Source organism: Phyllobates terribilis, unplaced genomic scaffold (genome assembly GCF_046119375.1).
Source record: "Phyllobates terribilis strain yellow unplaced genomic scaffold, ASM4611937v1 Scaffold_3__8_contigs__length_932513732, whole genome shotgun sequence".
Classification (NCBI taxonomy): Eukaryota; Metazoa; Chordata; class Amphibia; order Anura; family Dendrobatidae; genus Phyllobates; species Phyllobates terribilis.
Window position 1 is genome coordinate 673,948,740 of NW_027362763.1, and position 21,234 is coordinate 673,969,973.

General features: G+C 49.6%; 1 pseudogene; it reads right to left on the minus strand.

Annotated features, from left to right (window-relative positions):
- Positions 1-18,253, minus strand: part of LOC141258605 (pentatricopeptide repeat-containing protein 1, mitochondrial-like) — a 41,007-nt pseudogene extending 22,754 nt beyond the window's left edge.
- Positions 18,254-21,234: the final 2,981 nt, after the last annotated feature.

A 21,234-nucleotide genomic window follows, 5' to 3' on the forward strand; every position in this document is an offset into this window, starting at 1 on the left:
CAGGTGGCGTAGTCGAACATCCACTCATCCAATAGCCCATTCTTTTTATGTGACAGCCCTGGGCACGGACTGGGTCGCGGCCACGACGACACCCACATACCCCCACCATATATTGACCCAGCACCGAGTAACCCCACCGCTCAAGGAGGGTGTCGCAACGTGGCGTAGTCGGCAGGATCGCGTGCCCGCAGCAACGGAAGAAGATAATCCCATTGCCGCCGGGTACTGTGCGCCTTTCACAAAAGACTGTCGTTACACACTCAATGTGGTGCCCGCCCAAGAAGAATGGACACCATTAGGTGCCAAAACAACAGCAACTTAAGACCTCCTATCGTGGGCCAGGTTTCCCAATGGTGCGAAGAGCTAAGACCGCTCCTTGCATTAGAGACTGTCCGCATAGTTGTGTCCGTCAAAACGGATGGGACTTCCCAAGGAGTGCCCGTCAGCCAGCCGCCCGGGAGCCTCCCAAAAAGGAGGAGGCAAAAAAGGCCGCACCTTGCAGCAGAGATGGACGCAGCCAAGGAGATGTCCTCCGACGCTGGCCCACCAGCTGCCACCTCCCTCGGTATGGAGGGAATGTACCTGACCCAGGAGGAGGCCGAGTTCCTCCGCGGTGAAATCCAGGACCTGACCCGGAGGGTCGAAGAGGCCAAGCGACTGGCCGCTGCAGAGTGGAGAGAGGAGGTGCTGCAAAAGATCCAGGCCTGCCGCCAGAGCTTGTCATGCCTGTCTACAAAGGCCTTGGCCCAGGGGGAGGAAGCCCCGGAGGCCTTGTGCAGCCCAAGAACGGGTAAGGCGGAAACCCCTATCCCGGGCGCGGGGCGCACCAAAGCCCTCCTCGATCTCCTGCCGGCACCCCTTTCCCCGGGTGCCATCATTTGGGAGCAACTCTTGGCTCTGACGGCTGAGACCCAAGCCACCGCCATCACTGGAGGCCTGATATGCCACACGACTCCCGGTCCAGAGATCCCTGCACTTTCTGGGGTGTCCACCTGCCCCAACCCGGACTGGTCCGCACCAGCAGAGGGCCCGCAGCAACCCCTCCTGTCGCCGCTGCCCGCGCCTCCGGTCGCCTGCCCGGCGGCAGAAGAGTTTGCCTGGGACAACCAGGAGGGTGACCTGATGGGCTTCCCTCGGGAGACCCGGTCTGAAACGCGGAGGCGGGAGGAGTTCTGCCGCAGGGAGCTTCTCCAGCTCGAGAAGGAGCATCGACAGAGGGAGATCCGCTGCGAGCACCTGGAGGTGCGCGCCAAGGCCGCAAAGTCGCAGGCCCGCCAGGCAGAGGCCGCCCGTTCAAGCCCCCGGGAAGAAGGCCTTATTGTGCGCTTCCACCAGGAGGCCGGATGGGGCTTCATTCGCAGCCCACAGTTCCACCGGGACGTCTTTGTCAACCGGCGGGACGTTGAGCCGCGGCTGGAGCAGGGCCACTAATAATTTTTTTATGTACAATCAGGAATTTTATCTCCAATGTAGAGGAGTATCCATGGGATCTAGCTATTCTCCATCGCTAGCAAATATGGTAATGTCCCATTCGGAATATGTTGCACTGTACACTTTCGCTAATCCATGGGCCCGTGATGTTTTCTGGTATGGCAGATACATAGATGATTTGATCTTTATCTGGCGTGGGGATGTGTCTGCCATACCGGAATTCATCAAGTATTTAAATAACAATGAATTTAATCTTTCTTTCACTTACACCTCTGATTCTAAGTGTATATCATTTCTTGATCTAAAATTGGAGATTCTTGACGGTTCCATCACTACTTCCACATTTTCCAACCCATATCTGGGAATACCATTCTACATGCCAAAAGCGGACATCCGCGCCATACTATAAAAGCTATACCTGTGGGGGAACTGACAAGAATCAAACGTAATTGTAACAATGCCAACAAATTGGATGAAGAATTCATCAGGTGTAAAAATAAATTGAAATCTAGGGGTTATCCGGGTTGGTCTCTAAAGAGAGCAGAAAAAATTGTGGACAGTAAAAATAGACTGGATCTGATTGATCTGTCTAGGACAAGGATTAATCGCAATGATATTACAGCACATAAAAATCTAAATGTTATTTCCTTTAGATATAGTTCACAATTTCAACTGATCAAAAATATAATACTGAAACATCTTCCTATTTTATATGAGGATACTGTATTATCTAAAATTCTTGATTCTGGAGTTTTGGTGGTGGCAAAAAAAGCGCAAACAATAGGGGGGCTATTGGCATCTAGTCGCCCAAATAATCTACAAAAACGGCATACCTGCTTAATTGTAAAGGGTTTTACAAGTGTGGTTACACCAGATGCGGCATTTGTCGCTATGTAAAAATCACTAAAAACTTCCTAATGCTGATTCTAGTGAAACACACAATATAAAAAGCTGTCTGAATTGCAACAGTAATTCTGTGGTTTACATCATAAGATGTGCCAGTTGTGATCTGTTATATGTGGGATGCACCATAAGAAAACTAAAACAGCGAGTGGCAGAACATCTTTCTGATATTTTTAATGTCACTAATCAGAACATTTCTTGCGCCTCCAGACATTTTATTGAGCAGCATAATAGAGAGACATCCTCATTTCAGGTCTTTGGCATTGAAAAACTTACCTTTGATCCTCGAGGCAGGGATAATAGGAGACGCCTACTTGATCGAGAAGCATTTTGGATGTATCATCTGAACACTTGCCAACCAAATGGACTAAATTTACGGAGGGAACTGCTGTTCCATTACAGCGAGTAACTTTTCTATGCATATGTGATTTCTTCTTTGTCATGTGATTGTTTTTACTATGCATATACTTTGGAAATCGGTTTTATATTTCTGTATGCTAATATATGCATCATGTGACTTCCATTTTGTATGTGATTGGTGAACAATGGTTTATATACCATGGGTATGCCATTTGCAAGCCAGTCTTGACAAAGAACGCATCTTTAGCGTTCGAAACGCGTTGCCCTGGCTACACTATGTGACTATGGAATCTGTTTTTAAAGAGCTTTTTTCACAATAAAGTAACCTAATTTTTGAACTATTCATGAAGCTGGTAATCCTTTCTCTTTATGCTTTGTTTGCACCCGGTTTATTTAGGATGACATTGTGCCTGCGGATGATGAGCAGTCTACAGACTGGATTGTGGATGGTTTGCACCTGTTTAGGTGATCACTATTGGTTTTATACAAAGCCATTTCTACCTCTGACCTCAGAAGTAAAACCTGTCTGGAGTGGCTCTCCTGGAGGTCCAACTCAGGGTCTGCATGCCCTGCAGCCACCCCCCCAGGGCCTACGTTGAGGGTTTTGGGCAGGTCCCTCATGCTGCTGAACTGACACTTTTGTACAAGTATTCTATATCTATAATGTCTTCCTAATGTTTTATATGTTTATACTATATCTATATAACCTGCAACGTTAAAAGTATTTGAGCCTCCCATAAAGGGAAGATAGTTATTTGTTTAAAAAGCATTTAAAAAGTTTGAATGTCTGTACCAATCTTTTGCTCTATTGCAGCCCGCGGACATGCTGTGTTTCACCAGGGGAGAATGTGGCGCCCCTGAGGGTTCAGTCGCCACAGGGGTACTGCACCTCAGAAAGAGGTGTGGTATCTCCTCTCTCAGGTAAGGATGGAGCATCACACAAGACCCTACTTCACACTCAACACTACACCACTTCTGTCCTGTAGGGGGCCTAAATGCACCAGGGTGCTTCCCCGGCCCGGGATAGAGGAGATGGGGGGAACCAAAGATAGGGGGAACCATGTAGTGGGTGAGGGTGGAGGAAGCACTTTACTTTAGCACCTTAAGCATCATATATATACAGTGGCCATCTTTATAACCTGGTCTTTTGTCGTGGTTCCTTGGGAAGGTCAGTCAGCACAAAGCTGTGGCCGGCTCAGGGGTCACGGTTCCGGGTCTCAGGCCTCGAGACGGGGGGTTGGGGCAGAGTTGAGTTATAGCTAGCTCTGTCCCCGGTCAGAGTCCAATCAAGAAGGCCCAGGAGGGGAGCAGAGGAGATAGGCTCCACAGGCGAAAGGATCCCAGGAGGGTACGGACGGAGCGGAGTCGCCACCTGTATTCTTCACTCTGGCCTAGCAAGAGGGACTCCTGCCGCAAGAGGGGACCGGCCCCTGATATCTGACAGTGTACTTCACGTCATCGTTAGAAAAGCCTGGAGGCTTAGTGGATCCCAGGGGGATACGGACGGAGCGGAGTCGCCACCTGTATCTCTCAACCTGTGTATATCTAGTGGGACCCGGCCTTACTCCACGTTCACATCACATACCGTCAGGAGAGGACTCAGTGGGAGAATCTAGGAAAGAGAGGAAAACCCCAGGGAGGTCTTGACAGGTGCTCCTGATCTACCTAGGAAGTGCTGAACCCCTTCCTGGTGGCCGCAGCGCGCCACGAGAAGCAGAGAGAAGCTTTGCAGCTGCTACTTCATCAAAGTGAGTAAATCTTGGATGACTTCACATACTGCCTCCGTTTGCTCATTCCTGCGCGGCACTGCACCCACCACAACTCCCCAGATCCTCCAAACTGCCCTGAGGCCTACTCCACCTGTGGGGAGTAGTACCAACCAAGCTGTCAGAACATCAGCCTCAGAGGACTGCTGCAGCGCTGGTGGCCATCACCAGAAACCACAGGTGGCGTAGTCGAACATCCACTCATCCAATAGCCCATTCTTTTTATGTGACAGCCCTGGGCACGGACCGAGTCGCGGCCACGACGACACTCCCATACCCCCACCATATATTGTCTGGTACTGAGTAACCCCACCGCTCAGGGAGGGCGTCACAGTAGCAGATAGTTCAAAGCTGTCCACCTTTCTCGAATTTAGTAAGTGACCCCCTGGTCCCCACAGAAGAACTGAACTCTGGTGGTGCCATCTGATGGCTGCTAAGTCCCCGGCCAGACATGGTGCACTGGTGATTCCCCGTGGAATGATTACAATGATGCTGTTCCCTCCCGGTTAATCTACGATACGGGCATCTTATAAGGACTCCATTGTGGGTGACCAGGACTGTGACCTTGACTTACCTTAAATAGCTCACAGCTCCCCTGCAGTCCTGAGCTCAGCGTGCAGACCTTCAGCGAGCTCCGGTAAGTGATGGGATTAAGCGCAATGTTCTTGTCCATCAATTCTTTCCGCAGCTTCAGTGCGTGCTGCAGACCCGAGTCTTTCCATGGCGACTCCGCGCAGGCGTTGAACAGGGCAGTATATGTGGCATCTGTGGGAACCAGACCTCGCTTTTTCATCTAAATGATGTAACAAGAAATGAGTCTGTACTGTAAAAACTGTATGTAATAATAGCAATAATAATGTAAGTACATAATATACAGGGCATTATCAGATAATGTACAGGTACTTTACTGCATTACGTTATTGGTCCTCCCAATTAACAGAACAAATGGTCCATGGTGCTCACTGGGGCGCTGACGCCCCTTCACAGCAAGATCCATATAAGTGTGTGCGCCTCGTACTGCCGGCCTCGGCCAGATCCCCACAGCTTGTACACTGATGGACAGCGTACACAATGAATGTTATATTGAGGGCATAACAGTCATGTCAGATGGCTACTGCTATGTGTATATTCTATTCTGGCCCCTGTGTGTCCTGCAATTGTCACCAGTTCTCCCCTCTGCAGGCTCTAGCGCTAAGCTTCAGTTATCTCTCAGCTAGTGGGTAGAGAATGCTGCACTGACTGCTCACGTACACATCGCACACAGGCGGGAGGGATTCCCGCTTTCCATTCAGCACATGTTCAGAAGCAGTGGCAGTGATATGGTTGTGTAGAAGTGCTCAGCACTGAAGTGAGATAAACTCCTTACTAGAATAAGCTGCAGCACGATCTGCCCGTGTCTCCCTCTGATTGTCCTATCACTGTGCTCCTGCTCCAGCCTAACCTGATTTCATTGATCAATAGTGCAAGTAAAGATAAGACACTTTGTAATATACATTATCAGATAAACCTTCTTCTTTTGTCACTTAAAAGACATTTTTTGGTCTCCTGCACTAATCATTCACTCTCAATATCTGCTAAATCTGTGGGAGAAGGGAAGGGAACCTGTCACGTGAAAAAACGCTATCAACCTGTAGATATGGGGTTACTCTGCAGGTTAATAGCATTCTGAAACTGCCCGGTGCCGGCATTTAGACTCCCTCTGCCAGGAGGAAATTAACTTTATTGTACCTGGTAGTGTTTGGGTATCAGTCATGGGGGCGGCACTGGTTCAGTCACCTCTCTGTGTATAGAGAGTGACGGCTGTCACCGTGCCCTCAGCCCTGATTGACAGCCGGCCCTAATGCTGAGCTGCCGTCAGTCACTACAGGGGTCGCAGTTACAGGCGCCACTTTCTATACACAGAGCAGTGCCGCCCCGGTGACTGGAAGTCGAACGCTACCGGGAGGAACGCGACAGGTTCATTTCAACAAAAATGTCTGCGATGCCCCTATAAACCTATGGAAGAGGGAGCTGGAGGGAGGAAAAGCAGAGCACAGAAAAGGTAAATGCTGAGGCTTATAATGTAGAGAAAAACTGCAGGAGACCCATCATATAATGTACACTCCCCCATACATTCATGTACACTCAGGAGCGTATAATGAGTGGCAATTATTCCTTATATAGTTCTCCTTATTCTAAAAAGTCATCTGAAAGTGCTGTTAAATCGTAAGGGAATCTGCCACCCGGTTTTAGATGCCCCATCTGAGAGCAGCATGATATAAGGGGTGAGACCCTGATTACAGTGATATCTCACGCTTTTTGCTGCTTACTGCTATTTTGATAAAATCAGTATTTTATCTGCTGCAGCTCTAGTAGTTCTCTGAATGCTGAGCTTTGTATAACCCCCACCCACACCACTGATCGGCAGCTTTACTCCAGTCAGTGGTGGGGATGGGGTTATACAGAGCACATGAATGCCCCGGACTACCTAGCAGCAGGCTTACTAGTCCTCTAGTGATAATCTCCTGCTGATAAAACTGTGATTTTATAAAAACTACAGCAAGCAGCCCAGTAAATGACACATCGCTGGAATCAGGGTCTCTGCCCATACATTATGTTGCTGTCAGATTAGATAACAAAAACCTGGTGACAGATTCACTTTAAGGGGGTTATCCTATTTCAGACAACCCCTATTCCAACACAGCATTTTTTTTTTTAAGAAACAAACCGTGCTTCAAGCCACATATCCAAGCCCTTTCCACTTCCTGCCAACGTCAACTCAAAAACATCTCCCGGATCCGCACATTCCTCAACCACGAATCTGCAAAAACACTAGTGCACGCCCTCATCATCTCCCGCCTCGACTACTGCAACCTCCTGCTCTGTGGCCTCCCTTCCAACACTCTTGCACCCCTCCAATCTATCCTAAACTCGGCTACCTGACTAATCCCCCTGTCCCCCCGCTGTTCCCCGGCCTCTCCTCTCTGTCAATCCCTGCACTGGCTCCCATGTACCCAGAGACTCCAGTTCAAAACCCTAACCATGGCATACAAAGCCATTCACAACCTGTCTCCCCCATATATCTGTGTTTCAATGTTTTTTATTGAATTTTTTTTTTTTATAAACCTTCATACATCTCTGACCTAGTCTCCCAGTACTTACCTGCACGCAGCCTCCGATCCTCACAAGATCTCCTTCTCTACTCCCCTCTTATCTCCTCTGCCCACAATTGCATACAAGATTTCTCCTGTGCTTCCCCCCTACTCTGGAACTCTCTACCCCAACATGTCAGACTCTCGCCTACCGTGGAAACCATCAAAAGGAACCTGAAGACCCACATCTTCCGACAAGCCTACAACCTGCAGTAACCGCCGCTCCACCACACCGCTGCATGACTAGCTCTACCCTCACCTGCTGTACCCTCACCTATCCCTGGTAGACTGTGAGCCCTCGCGGGGAGGCCCTCTCTCCTTCTGTAACAGTTTGCCGTTGCGTTTTTGTTCAGGATTATTGTACTTGTTGTTTGTTATGTATATCCCCTTTTTCACATGTTAAGCTCCATGGAATAAATGGCGCTATAATAATAAATAGTAATAATAATAATGCTTTGGTGTCAGTCATTGTCTGCAGCGCGGACGTGACGGTGAAAGCACTGCAGTCAGTCAGTGAGCTCTGAAGGTCGGCCCGAGTTAACGGCACGAGCCGCTGAGCGTAGCTACAGGCTGCAGAGCTGTAGATGTGTTGTCAGCGCTGCAGACAATAACAGACAGCGGGAGCAGCAGGAGAAACTTTGTGCTGGACCTGGGGAGGATGAATAGAGAACAGACGGTTTTTGTAATTTCTTTAAACAAACTGCAGCCAGGAACAGCGGTTTTGTGAAACAAGAAAGTCCCTTTAAAGGTTGTTTCACAGAGTAAATAAGATCATTTTAGTATTAAATCATTAAAAAGCTACAAACATGCCACAGTTAATGTGACCATTATCTGGGCTTTGTTATAAATATTTCAGAATAAGCTGCAACATGCTGTACAGATCTGACTAATGTGTCCAGGGCCTGATGAGCACAGCCACCACGGCATGGACCCCGGCTAATCTCATCCATGTGAACACAGGCAGAAGGACTTTACTGGCCACTCCTTGGAGCTTACCCAATGCTGCTTTATCATGGCTCATTATCAAGGGGTCACAGATCAACCTTATAAAGCCCGCCACACACATTAGATGGCTCTTGGATGAAAGACGGCCTGCGCTTAACAGTTGTCTGGCAGCCATCTCTCCCATACACTCCTGTGTTCTCTATGAGAGTCACCACCAGACATGTCTACTGGCACCTTATCTCCAGAACATAATGATCAGCCAAATTAAATGATCAGTTATGCTGGATCATTAACTCCCCCAAAAAACTGTCCGGGACCCCATACATATTAGACTGTCAGACAGAGCCGTCAATACGTTATATATACGATATATCCAACTCTTCCGCAGCCTCCGATGAGAACAGTGTAGTTACTTTCCTCCGGCTGCAGCCGCTCCTCTTTCAGCATCTGTTCCTGGAAGAGGTCCAGGGCTTCGGCCAGCTGCACACAAGAGGGACATGTCTTCAGAGGAGAGCAATAGAAGTGCTAGAAGCAGTGCAGGATATACAAGCAATCAGGACCCAGCACTTCACACTTATGTCCTTACTCACCTCCTCCCTCTTTACCCTACTAAATAAATAGATGAGACCCCAAGACAACTCTGACACATACAGACATGTGTATGACTTTTTAGGTGCATTTTCTAATGGTAAAATTTATAGAAAAAGTAAAGAAAGAAAAAAAAATAAGTAAATCACGAAACTTAGAACATGCTGTGATTAGCAACAAAAGAAAAAAACGTAAAAATGCACAGATGCAACAAAAGAAGCAAAAAGACAAAATAATGCAAAATAATGCAAACATAAAAAAATAAATAAATAATCCAAGCAAAAAAAAACCAGTCGCAATTTCTTAAAAACACTTGTGAATATTTTTCTTTATTGCTCTTGGACATGATTTCCATAATCGTAGCAGAGCCGGGCTGTGTTGTGAAGACTGCAATAGTTTTGCTGTGATTACAGACATTGCTTGAAAAAAGGAGAACAACATGGCACAAGGGCGACTTATGCAAATGCTATAACAGTCATGGCTATGATCCTAAAAAATAATGCTTCTCATCAATGGCTATCTCCTCCGTCCGGACACTTACCAGGCTTCACTGTGTTTCTTAGGTGCTAGTGGTGATGTGGCACCCCAGGGGTCTGGTTACCACAGTAATAGAGATATTATGTCTGAGAGCAAGTGGGAGGTTTCTCTGGCCAGGAGCCCTAAGCATGCAACACGGTCCGCCCAGACCTGGGAGGGGAGGAATCTGCCCTTATAAACTGGGTCTGGTGCGGGATTAGTGAGTGAAGCTAGAGATAGAGCCTGCAGAACAAGCAGAGCAGTCAGAGCCTGGAGAGGGAAAGTGAGAACAGGAGCTCTGTAGGAGCAGCAGCTGAAGGCCAGGGGCTGTGAGCAGAGATATAGCTCGCCCTGGCTGAAGTTACTAAAACCGGACACAGGAGTCCGAGGCTGTGGGGACTGATATATACCCAGCAGCAGAAACCAACCGGCAGGGGATTCCAGGTCCTCTGGCCATAGAAGCCCGGAGGCTCAGTCACAAAGAAGGGACCAGCGCCGCCATCCAGGAGCGGAGGCTAACAGAAGGCCCCAAGTCACCAGCCATACGGGTGAGCACCATACGGTATACTCAGGGACGTGGGCTACTTGTAACCGCTGACATCAAGGTAGCCAGGAAGAGTGCAGATAAACGGGGAGGCCTACAACTCCACCTGGCCAGGGGAACTCCTGCTTGCTCGCAGACTGACCAGGCCCCTTATACTAGCCAGTACTCCCGGGAGGGTCTGCCTTGTACCATCAGTAAAGACCCTGAACTGCACCTCACGTCTCTGTGATTCCTTGCCGCACCAGCACCATTAGCACTGGGACCCTCACATCATCACTCCCATCATCTCTCACATTAGCTGCCCTGAGGCAATACCTCTCCCGTGGGGAGTTATCCCATACTCGGCTGCGCAAACAACATCAGCCTCAGCGGTCGGCAGCGCAGCGGCGGTCCTCACTGACCGCAATCCACGGGTGGCGTAGTCGGACATTTGCTATACATTAAGACTGCCACTGGTTTGACCACCCTGGGCACGGACCGGGTCACCGCCACACGGAGACTACAACCCCCAGCATTCTACAATAGGCCCGGTTCCGGGTTCCCCTGCACAACACAGGCCCAGGGGGCGCGTCAACTTTGGCGTAGTCGGCAGGATTTCGTGCCCGCAACCACCGGGTACTGCGTGCCTGAAAAAGAGACTTTTATACTTACCTGTGGTGAAGTTTCCCGCCGTCCGGAGTCGTTTCCCGCCATCCGGAGCCGATTCCCGCCATCAGACGCCATCTTGGATCGTTTCCCGCTGTCTTCTGCCTTCTTCCCGCCATCCGCAGCTGCTTCCCGCCTTCGGACGCCATCTTCGGGAAGCCGCACGGGAAGAAGAGGGGCGTGGACGCCGAAAGCGCGCGAGATCCGAAGCTCCGCCCCACGCTCTGACGCTGCGCAAGGTCCTGGAAGGGAGGAAGAGCGACGCTGACGTCATCGGAGCGCGACGCCAGGTCCTCAACCCCGACGATCGACTGCGGAGCCGCGGCCTACGGAAGAAGAGCATCGCAAGGTAGGCCACGGTCCACTAGGGGGGAGGAGGATGCCGGATACCGAGGGGAGCTCCACTGCCACAGCCACCGCCAGCGCAACCGCTGCAGCAGTCATGCCATTCACCATGCCTTATATCCCGGGGGCAACCTGGCTACCCCAGTACTCAGGGGAGTCACATACTCTAAATGACTTTAGAGAAAGACTGGATAGCCTCTTCCAGGTGTACCCCCTCACAGAAGAGCAAAAAGTGAGCATCCTGGTGGCCCAATTAATCGGGGCAGCCCAAAGGGAGGTAAAGTCCTGGTCACCTGGGAGGAAGAGGACTGTCAGGGAAATACTAGCCCGGCTGAAAGACACATTTGATACCCGCACCTTAGCCGAAATAAAGCTCAGATTTTACGGGTGTAAACAACGGGCACATGAGAGTATAAGAGACTATGCTCTAAACCTACAAGAGGCCCTGAGAGCCATTAAGCAGGCAGACCCTGACAGCGTGGGAAATGAAGATAAGCTGTTGACTGAACAATTTATTGAGGGTCTACTGTGCAATACCCACCGAACCCAGTTGCGGGCAATGGCCTTACAGGACCCTGACCTGGACTTTGCACAGTTCAAGGACAGAGCCATCCGGGTGCTCCGAGAACCGGCACCAGGTGGCGCTGTGACCCACAGGCCCCCTGCTATCACTTACCACCAGGAGACGGCGCCCTTGTCTGCAGGGCCTGTGGGAGCTGATGCGCAGGCTTTAAACAGTGACCCGGCTACAGACCTGCACCATCAGGTCCAAGAGCTGACTAAGAGCGTTGCCGCGCTAACCAGAACTGTGCAGTCTTTACAGGTCTCTTCTCCAGGAAAGATCCAGCTGGCATCCGGACTGGAGGACGTCCCGTGGCGCCGACTGAGGAGGACCCCACCGGCCAGAGGAAGACCCAGCGACAGATACAACGAGGACGGACGACCCATCTGCCGCCGCTGCAATCAACCCGGACATGTGGCAAGGTACTGTCATTTAAACGGGCACAACCTGGGGTAGAGGGCCAACCCCCAGGCATAAGACCATCAGGCCCATCAAACTGGCGTGATAAATACATAGGGGGACGTCCAATCTTGCCTGTGGTACTGGATGGCATTCCTATGAGTGCCCTACTAGACACTGGGTCACAGGTGATCACAATCCCGTACGTGCTCTTTAAACAGTACTGGAATGACTCGGACATAACCCGCTACCCAGATGACGACCTGAGTATCATCGCCAGCAATGGTCAGCCCGTGCCGCAATTGGGATTCAAAGAGGTGACCATTAAGATCGGTAAAGTCGAACTGGCGGTACAAGGACTGATTATAGTGGACATAGACCGTCATGAGAGTCACCCTAGAATAACCTTGGGAACTAATGTGATTGAAAATTGTCTTGCAGAGGTGATTCTCATTTTACAGCAGGTTGCCAAGAACGCCAGTTCCGGCCAGCAGCGTGTGCTCCAAAAAGAGATCCGGGCACTGATGAAGCGGCAACAGGTGGAACTATCTGGTGGTGAGATAGGTAGCGTGAGAATGTGTGACCCGTTCCCTATTGCCATGCCCCCAAAAAGTGAGATGATGATTTGGTGCCGGGCAGCTATTGGTCTAAGAGGTAGAGACTACCAAGCAATGGTAGAACAAGTCTACTCAGACAGTAGGCCCACCATTTTGACGGCACGAGGGGTGGTCGATGTACGCCATGGGAGGGAGCCCGTTCGCATCATAAATATCGGGGAGAGAGAAGTACACCTGCCCCGGTATGCCACGCTAGCCAAATTGTTCACCATAAAGCAGAATTCTGTACAGGCCGTGGAACCCTTGCCTCCATCTCAACCAGAGGAAGGTAACGGCTCTAAGAAACCAATGGAGGACTGGAGTCAGCAACTGCATTTGGGTACTGACTCCACTCCCTCACACCAGAAACAGGGAGTCTATCGGGTGGTTCAAGAGTACGAGAGAGTGTTTAGTAAACACCCGCTGGACTTCGGGCGAGTAACGGGGGTAGAACATCACATCCCCACGGGAGACCATCCTCCCATAAAGGAGAGATACCGACCCGTACCCCCTGCACACTACCAACACGCCAAGGGGATGCTAAAAGACATGAAGGAGGCTAGGGTAATTAGGGACAGCTGTAGCCCCTGGGCAGCTCCACTAGTCTTAGTGAAAAAGAAAGACAACACTATGAGAATGTGTGTAGACTACAGGAAGGTCAACCGTATCACACACAAAGATGCGTACCCGTTACCAAGGATAGAAGAGTCCTTAGCTGCATTAAAATCTGCTAACTTCTTCTCTACTTTGGATCTCACTAGCGGGTACTGGCAGGTTTCTGTAGCAGAGGCAGACCGGGAGAAGACCGCATTCACCACCCCGATGGGTCTCAGCGAATTTAACTGTATGCCGTTCGGGCTCTGCAACACACCAGGAACCTTCCAACGGTTGATGGAATGCTGTCTGGGACACCGGAACTTCGAGACGGTCCTGTTGTACCTGGACGATGTCATCGTCTATTCCAAGACCTACGAGGACCACCTGAAACACCTGGCAGAAGTGTTTGAAGCTCTGGCAAACTACGGCCTAAAAGTGAAACCCTCCAAGTGTCACCTCCTGAAACCAAAAGGTGCAATACCTGGGACACGTGGTGAGTGCTGACAGAGTGGCTCCTGACCCTGATAAGATCACCGTGATTAAGGACTGGCCAAGACCCTCCAGCATAAAGGAAGTGCGGCAGTTCCTCGGGTTGGTAGGCTACTACCGAAGATTCATTCCCGGTTTCACCAAAATGGCAGCCATAGCAGGACCTCCTGATAGGTCAATCGCGGAAAGCCAAAAACCAGAAGCCGCCCTTTAGGTGGGAAAAGCTGGAAGAGGAGTCCTTCTGCCAGCTGAAGATGGCCCTCACGGGGGATGAAATCCTGGCATATCCAGACTACAGCCAGCCCTTTATCCTCCACACGGACGCAAGCAACATCGGGCTAGGAGCCGTACTGTCCCAGATCCAGCAAGGGAAAGAACGGGTAATCGCTTAAGCCAGCCGAAAGCTACGGCCCACGGAGAGGAACCCTGAGAATTATAGCTCATTCAAGCTGGAGTTCCTGGCAGTAGTGTGGGCAGTGACCGAACGTTTCAAGCATTACCTTGCCTCCTCCAAATTCACCGTGTACACGGATAACAACCCGTTGACACACCTGGACACTGCAAGGCTCGGTGCCCTGGAACAGAGATGGATGGCCCGCCTGTCCAACTTTGAATTCACCATCAAATACCGGGCAGGACGCTCAAATGCCAACGCGGATGCCCTGTCTAGAATGCCGAACTTACCGGACGTAGGGGAAGATCCAGAAGAAGTTGAGCTCCCTGCGTTCCACCGTCATGGGATTACCCTGTATTCCCACCGTGTGAAGGACAGGCGCTCCGTGACGTTCAATCCCTTGCCCCACTACAACTGGGCAGAGACGCAAGACAGTGATCCCGCAGTCCATTTGGTGAAGGAAATGCTGACCCAGGCCGATGCTCGTCTTGACCCAGATGCTCCGGAGGAGACCAAGCAACTGTGGAAGGAGAAAAGTAAGCTGTTCCTCTACAGGGAGAAGCTGTGCCGGAGAATGGTTAACTCTCGAACACATGAGTTGACCTGGCAGGTAGTGGTCCCAAGACGAGACGCGGCTATGGTTCTGGAGGCATACCACAACGGAGCAGGGCATTTCGGATGGAAGAAGCTGGAGTTCTTGTTGCGTGAACGGTTCTACTGGGTAGGCATGAGAGGAGCCATCGAGAGGTGGTGCAGAGACTGTGGCCCGTGCCACCTGAGAAGAAAAGACCGAGCCAGCCAGAAGACTCCCCTGCAGCCCATCATCACCAGACAGCCACTGGAACTGGTAGCCCTGGACCATGTGAAACTGGCTCCAAGCAGATCTGGGTATGTCTACGCCCTCACAATCGTAGATCATTACTCCCGGTTCCTGGTGGTGGTCCCGGTCAAGGACTTAACGGCTCAAACAGCAGCTAGAGCCTTCCAGCAGCACTTCTGCCGTCCACACGGGTACCCGGACCAAGTGTTGACAGACCAAGGACCAGCCTTCGAAGCGGAGGTCTTCCAGGAGTTCTGCAACCTGTATGGCTGCAAGAAGATAAGAACAACGCCCTATCACCCTCAAACCAATGGACTCTGCGAGAAGATGAACCAGGTGGTGATAGATCTGCTAAAAACATTGCCCCTGGAAGAACGCAGTCTGTGGCCTGAGAAACTGCCCGATCTGGTGGACCTGTATAACCACATCCCTGTAGGTTCCACCAACTGTACCCCGGCTTACCTAATGAGAGCAAGACCTGGTAAGCTGCCTATTGACCTGGATATGGGAGTCCTGACGCCTGAGGACACCTCGCCAGAGGCAGACTGGGATACAGAACGGCAGCAGCAGTATCGGAAAGTACAGGAGAGCGTCGAGCGAAGTCTGTCTCAAGCTAGAGAAAGGCAAGAGAAGGCTTATAACCAGTATGCTCCCGCTGTTCCCCTGGTACCTTGAGATCAGGTCTTGAAGAGGAAGAGGCGGCTCCACAAGTTGGACGACCAGTGGGAGAAGGACCCGTACACCGTACTGCCATCAAGCCATGAGAACCCAAAAATCTGCGTAATCAGTAAGGATGGAGGAGAAACCACAGCCATTGTCTCCAGAGACCACCTGAAGAAGTGTCCCGAGCAGCTGCAAAGCCCTGAAGAAGATCAAGGAAACCCTCAACCCGCAGAGGAAAGGGAAGAAATGATCAGTACCGTACTCGGAGACTTCCCCCGGTCTTGGACACAAGTAAACGGCGCTGTCGTGGTACCCGTCCTCACCTTTCTCCAGCCAGCCCCGCAAGTGCCTACAGAGGAACCAGTAGAGCTGGAAGAGCAGCCGGCCCAAGAGGCAGAAGAGTCCACACCAGCAGTACAGGAGGATCAACCCTCTGCTAGTAGTGAGCCTGCCGTGCCCCTAGTGAGCCAAAGAGTGCGCAGACAACTGCCCAGCTTACCCATAACACCTCCTACACCCTGTAGTGCAGAACCAGTTAGTGAGCTCCGTAGGTCCACTAGAGTCACTAGAGGTCAGATGCCCGCTCGCTGGAGAATCTAAACTAATGCACTGTGAATTTATCTGTTAACTGTTTATGGTTTATGTTTGTTGCCTGTTATTAATTATGTTTCTCAGTTACCCTGCAGATTTTTATGGACTAACAGGTTATGGACGCTGGATAACCGGAACAGTTTTGTAGATAGTTGCACCTTGGTGCCTCTTGCGAAGACGGCCGCGGAAGAGAAAACCTGTCTGGCGTGGCCTCCTTGCGGCCCAAAGTAGTTAGTCTACCCTTGCAGCCACACCCAAGGACAACGCAAGGGGTTTGCTTTGGACAGGTCCCCTACTTCGCTTAAAGCTTCACCTTGGGTGATATGGACACCCGGTTGCGGACACGCCGTGACCTTTAAAGAACTAAAGCTTCTTGTAAATATGTTATCGTATTATTGTTTATACCCTGTTATTATGTTTCTTTAAAAATGTGTTTAGTCCCGGAGTACTAAAATTTACTAGGGGGGAATGTGGCACCCCAGGGGTCTGGTTACCACAGTAATAGAGATATTATGTCTGAGAGCAAGTGGGAGGTTTCTCTGGCCAGGAGCCCTAAGCATGCAACACGGTCCGCCCAGACCTGGAAGGGGAGGAATCTGCCCTTATAAACTGGGTCTGGATTAGTGAGTGAAGCTAGAGACAGAGCCTGCAGAACAAGCAGAGCAGTCAGAGCCTGGAGAGGGAAAGTGAGAACAGGAGCTCTGTAGGAGCAGCAGCTGAAGGCCAGGGGCTGTGAGCAGAGATATAGTTCGCCCTGGCTGAAGTTACTAAAACCGGACACAGGAGTCCGAGGCTGTGGGGACTGATATATACCCAGCAGCAGAAACCAACCGGCAGGGGATTCCAGGTCCTCTGGCCATAGAAGCCCGGAGGCTCAGTCACAAAGAAGGGACCAGCGCCGCCATCCAGGAGCGGAGGCTAACAGAAGGCCCCAAGTCACCAGCCATACGGGTGAGCACCACACGGTATACTCAGGGACGTGGGCTACTTGTAACCGCTGACAGCAAGGTAGCCAGGAAGAGTGCAGATAAACGGGGAGGCCTACAACTCCACCTGGCCAGGGGAACTCCTGCTTGCTCGCAGACTGACCAGGCCCCTTATACTAGCCAGTACTCCCGGGAGGGTCTGCCTTGTACCATCAGTAAAGACCCTGAACTGCACCTCACGCCTCTGTGATTCCTTGCCGCACCAGCACCATTAGCACTGGGACCCTCACACCATCACTCCCATCATCTCTCACATTAGCTGCCCTGAGGCAATACTTCTCCCGTGGGGAGTTATCCCATACTCGGCTGCGCAAACATCAGCCTCAGCGGTCGGCAGCGCAGCGGCGGTCCCCACTGACCGCAATCCACGGGTGGCGTAGTCGGACATTTGCTATACATTAAAACTGCCACTGGTTTGACCACCCTGGGCACGGACCGGGTCACCGCCACGCGGAGACTATAACCCCCAGCATTCTACAACAGGCCCGGTTCCGGGTTCCCCTGCACAACACAGGCCCAGGGGGCGCGTCAGTGACGCTACCATCATACCGTTAAGGTTACGATCAGCAAATACAATCATTTAGGACAATGTAATTGCATAATATTTGCCACAATAGGAAATTATATGAGGATATATTATAGAAGGACATATATTGTCTGGTATGCTTCATTGTAAACTAGCATTGTGATGTGCGATCCCTCCCCTGCGGATCCCCAGTAGAATAACAATATAGACATTCTTACCTTGCCCTCCTTTATTTTGGCCTTACACTGGAGGAAGTACCAGTACGGAGTGTTTCTTCTTCCCCTGTACCTATTATGAGCGGGTTGTGTGCCCCAGTAATGTCCTCACCCTCTTCATATTTCAAGTCCTGGACCTCTGGAGACTATTTCTTAAACACAGTTCTTGAGGAGTATGTCTTGGACAATGTCCCAAAGTTGTCCTCCTCTGGTACCGGTGAATTATGACCAGCACCGGCATGGTGGGAGATAGTCCTGAATCGCAGTACTCTCTGCTGGGATCACAGCCGATGGTTGCTGGAGTCCGGTAAGGAGTCAGACAAATCTGTCTGCACATGGGTTGTACTGTTATTAACCATCCTGATGCCAGGGAGTAAGATGGCAACTTAGCGAGGATCTGCAGCATGCCCATGGTAGATGGCGAGCAATGGTCTTCAGGCAGCTGAAACAATTCACAAAAATAAAAATACATCAGCTCTAAAGAGCACGGCTGCTCCGTGGTCAGTAATGTCGCCTTACTGCACTGAAGTGGTGCAGACATACACAGTATATAGTGGGTGTACATATCCAGGCACAACCTAGAAGGAGGTAGATGCATACAATCTACATACTGTATATATATATAATTATATACACAGTGGGGGAAATAATTATTTGATCCCCTGCTGTCTTTCTTAGTTTGCCCACTGACAAAGACAGGAACAGTCTATAATTTTAAGGGTAGGTTAATTTTAACATTGAGAGATAGAATATCCAAAAAAAAATCAAGAAAATCACATTGTATAAACTAGATAATTTTTTTGCATTTTGCAGTGAGAAATAAGTATTTGATCCCTCTGGAAAACAACACTTAATACTTGGTGGTAAAACACATGTTGGCAGCACAGCAGTCAGACGTTGTTTGTAGCTGATGATGAGGGTTGTGCACATGTCGGGAGGAATTTTGGTCCACTCCTCTTTGCAGATCATCTCTAAATCATTAAGATTTTGAGGCTGTTGCTTGGCAAATCGGAGCTTTAACTCCCTCCATAAGTTTTCTATGGGATTAAGGTCTGGAGACTGGCTAGGCCACTCCATGACCTTACTGTAGTTCTTTTAGATCCACTCCTTTGTTGCTTTGGCTGTATGTTTTGGGTCATTGCCTTGCTGCAAAGACCTAGCCACGACCCATCTTCAATGCTCTTACTGAGGGAAGGAGGTTGTTGGCCAAAATCTCGCGATACATGACGCCATCCATCTTCCCTTCAATACGGTGCAGTCGTCATGTCCCCTTTGCAGAAAAGCACCCCCAAAGTATGTTTCCCCCACCATGCTTCACGGTTGGAACGATGTTCTTAGGGTTGTACTTCCTTCTTCTTCCTCCAAACACGGCCAATTGAGTTAATGCTAAAGAGCTCAATTTTTGTCTCATCTGACCACAGCACCTTCTCCCAATAACTCACAGAATCATCCAGGTATTCATTGCCAAACTTCAGATGGGCCTGCACATGTGCCTTCTTGAGCAGGGGGACCTTGCGGGCACTGCAGGATTTTAACCTTTAAAGCGTAATGTGTTACCAATGGTTTGCTTGGTGACTGTGGTCCCAGCTGCCTGGAGATCATTAGCAAGTTCCCCCCTGTAGTTTTAGGCTGATCTCTCACCTTCCTCATGATCAAGGATACCCCACGAGGTGAGATTTTGCATGGTGCCCCAGATCAATGTCGATTGACAGTCATTTTGTATTTCTTTAATTTTCTTACAATTGCACCAACAGTTGTCTCCTTCTCACCCAGAGTCTTACTTATGGTTTTGTAGCCCATTCCAGCTTTGTGCAGGTCTATGATCTGGTCCCCGACATCCTTAGAAAGCTCTTTGGTCTTGCCCATGTGGTAGAGGTTAGAGTCTGACTGATTAATGGAGTCTGTGGACAAGAGTCTTTTATACAGGTGACTATGTAAGACAGCTGTCTTTACTGCAGGTAACGAGTTGATTAGGAACGTCTAACTGGTCTGTAGCAGCCAGAACTCAATGGTTTGTAGGGGATGAAATACTTATTTCTCACTGCAAAATGCAAAAAAAAATATCTAATCTATACAATGTGATTTTCTTGATTCTTTTGGGCAGGGATATTCTATCTCTCAATGTTAAAATTACCCTTAAAATTATAGACTGTTCATGTCTTTGTCAGTGGCCAAACTTAGAAAAACAGCAGGGGATCAAATATTTATTTCCCCCACTGTGTATGTGTATATATATCTGTAGCTTTGTCGCCATAAAAAGATGGGGGCTCGGACACATTTCTTGCACTTGGGCCCCAAGCTGTTAATGTCCACCCCTACTTTTTTCAATCTATGTAACTATGTAGAATGCACATTAGGAAAATGCTTGAAATGCAATTCCCAATAATATTATTTTACAAGTAATTTCCTCTTTTTTTTTTTTTTCTTTGTAAAGTGCTAGTAATAAACCCAATCTCTGGATCTAGAAAGTGCAAAACACTCATGACAAACTTGCACATTTAATTTGTAATCTGTATTTCTTATGGTGCCTAAGGGAAGCAATAATGATAAGGCCCCTGCTTGGTAACAAGTGCAGTTATCTGCCTCTATAACAATAGCAAATTACCAATGATGAAAGGGTTAATACTTGTGCCCTGCATCAGTAATAGACCCTGTAGTCACCATGACAACTGTTATGAGGTCATAAACCAGTGTCATAAAGAAGATTCCATAAAAGAATTCCGCGCTGCCACGATCAGCGCCATTACTCATGCGCCTGAGGACCTTGAGCTTGACCACCCACGTAATGTGCCAAACTTGGTGTAATTTGGAGGTTCTAGCAGGGAAAGGGGTTGTCTGCTTTAGACACCCCTAGGGCATGGGAAGGTAACAAAGGGGGGTCCCTAGACCAGGATCCCCTTCTGTTACCCTCTATATAGAGCAGCTCTCCTTTGGGAGTTCATGGACTGATCTATGACTCTAATGGGTGATAAATTGGGAGGGATTATTTATCCTATTAGGGATTAGGCATAACGAACTGTAACCAAATGTCCAATTTTTTGAGAGGCGGACCTGGATCTGTAAGGGAGAAATTATACATCCACCTGGCCAATCAGATCAACCAAATTCGCTCCATCAATCAATGTGGTGACAGATATCGCAGCCAGATCTCTCCCACATCCGCTTTATCACATTTATAGTCTGTATTTGTTATGTCATTCTCTGTAAATCTGGTAAAATGTA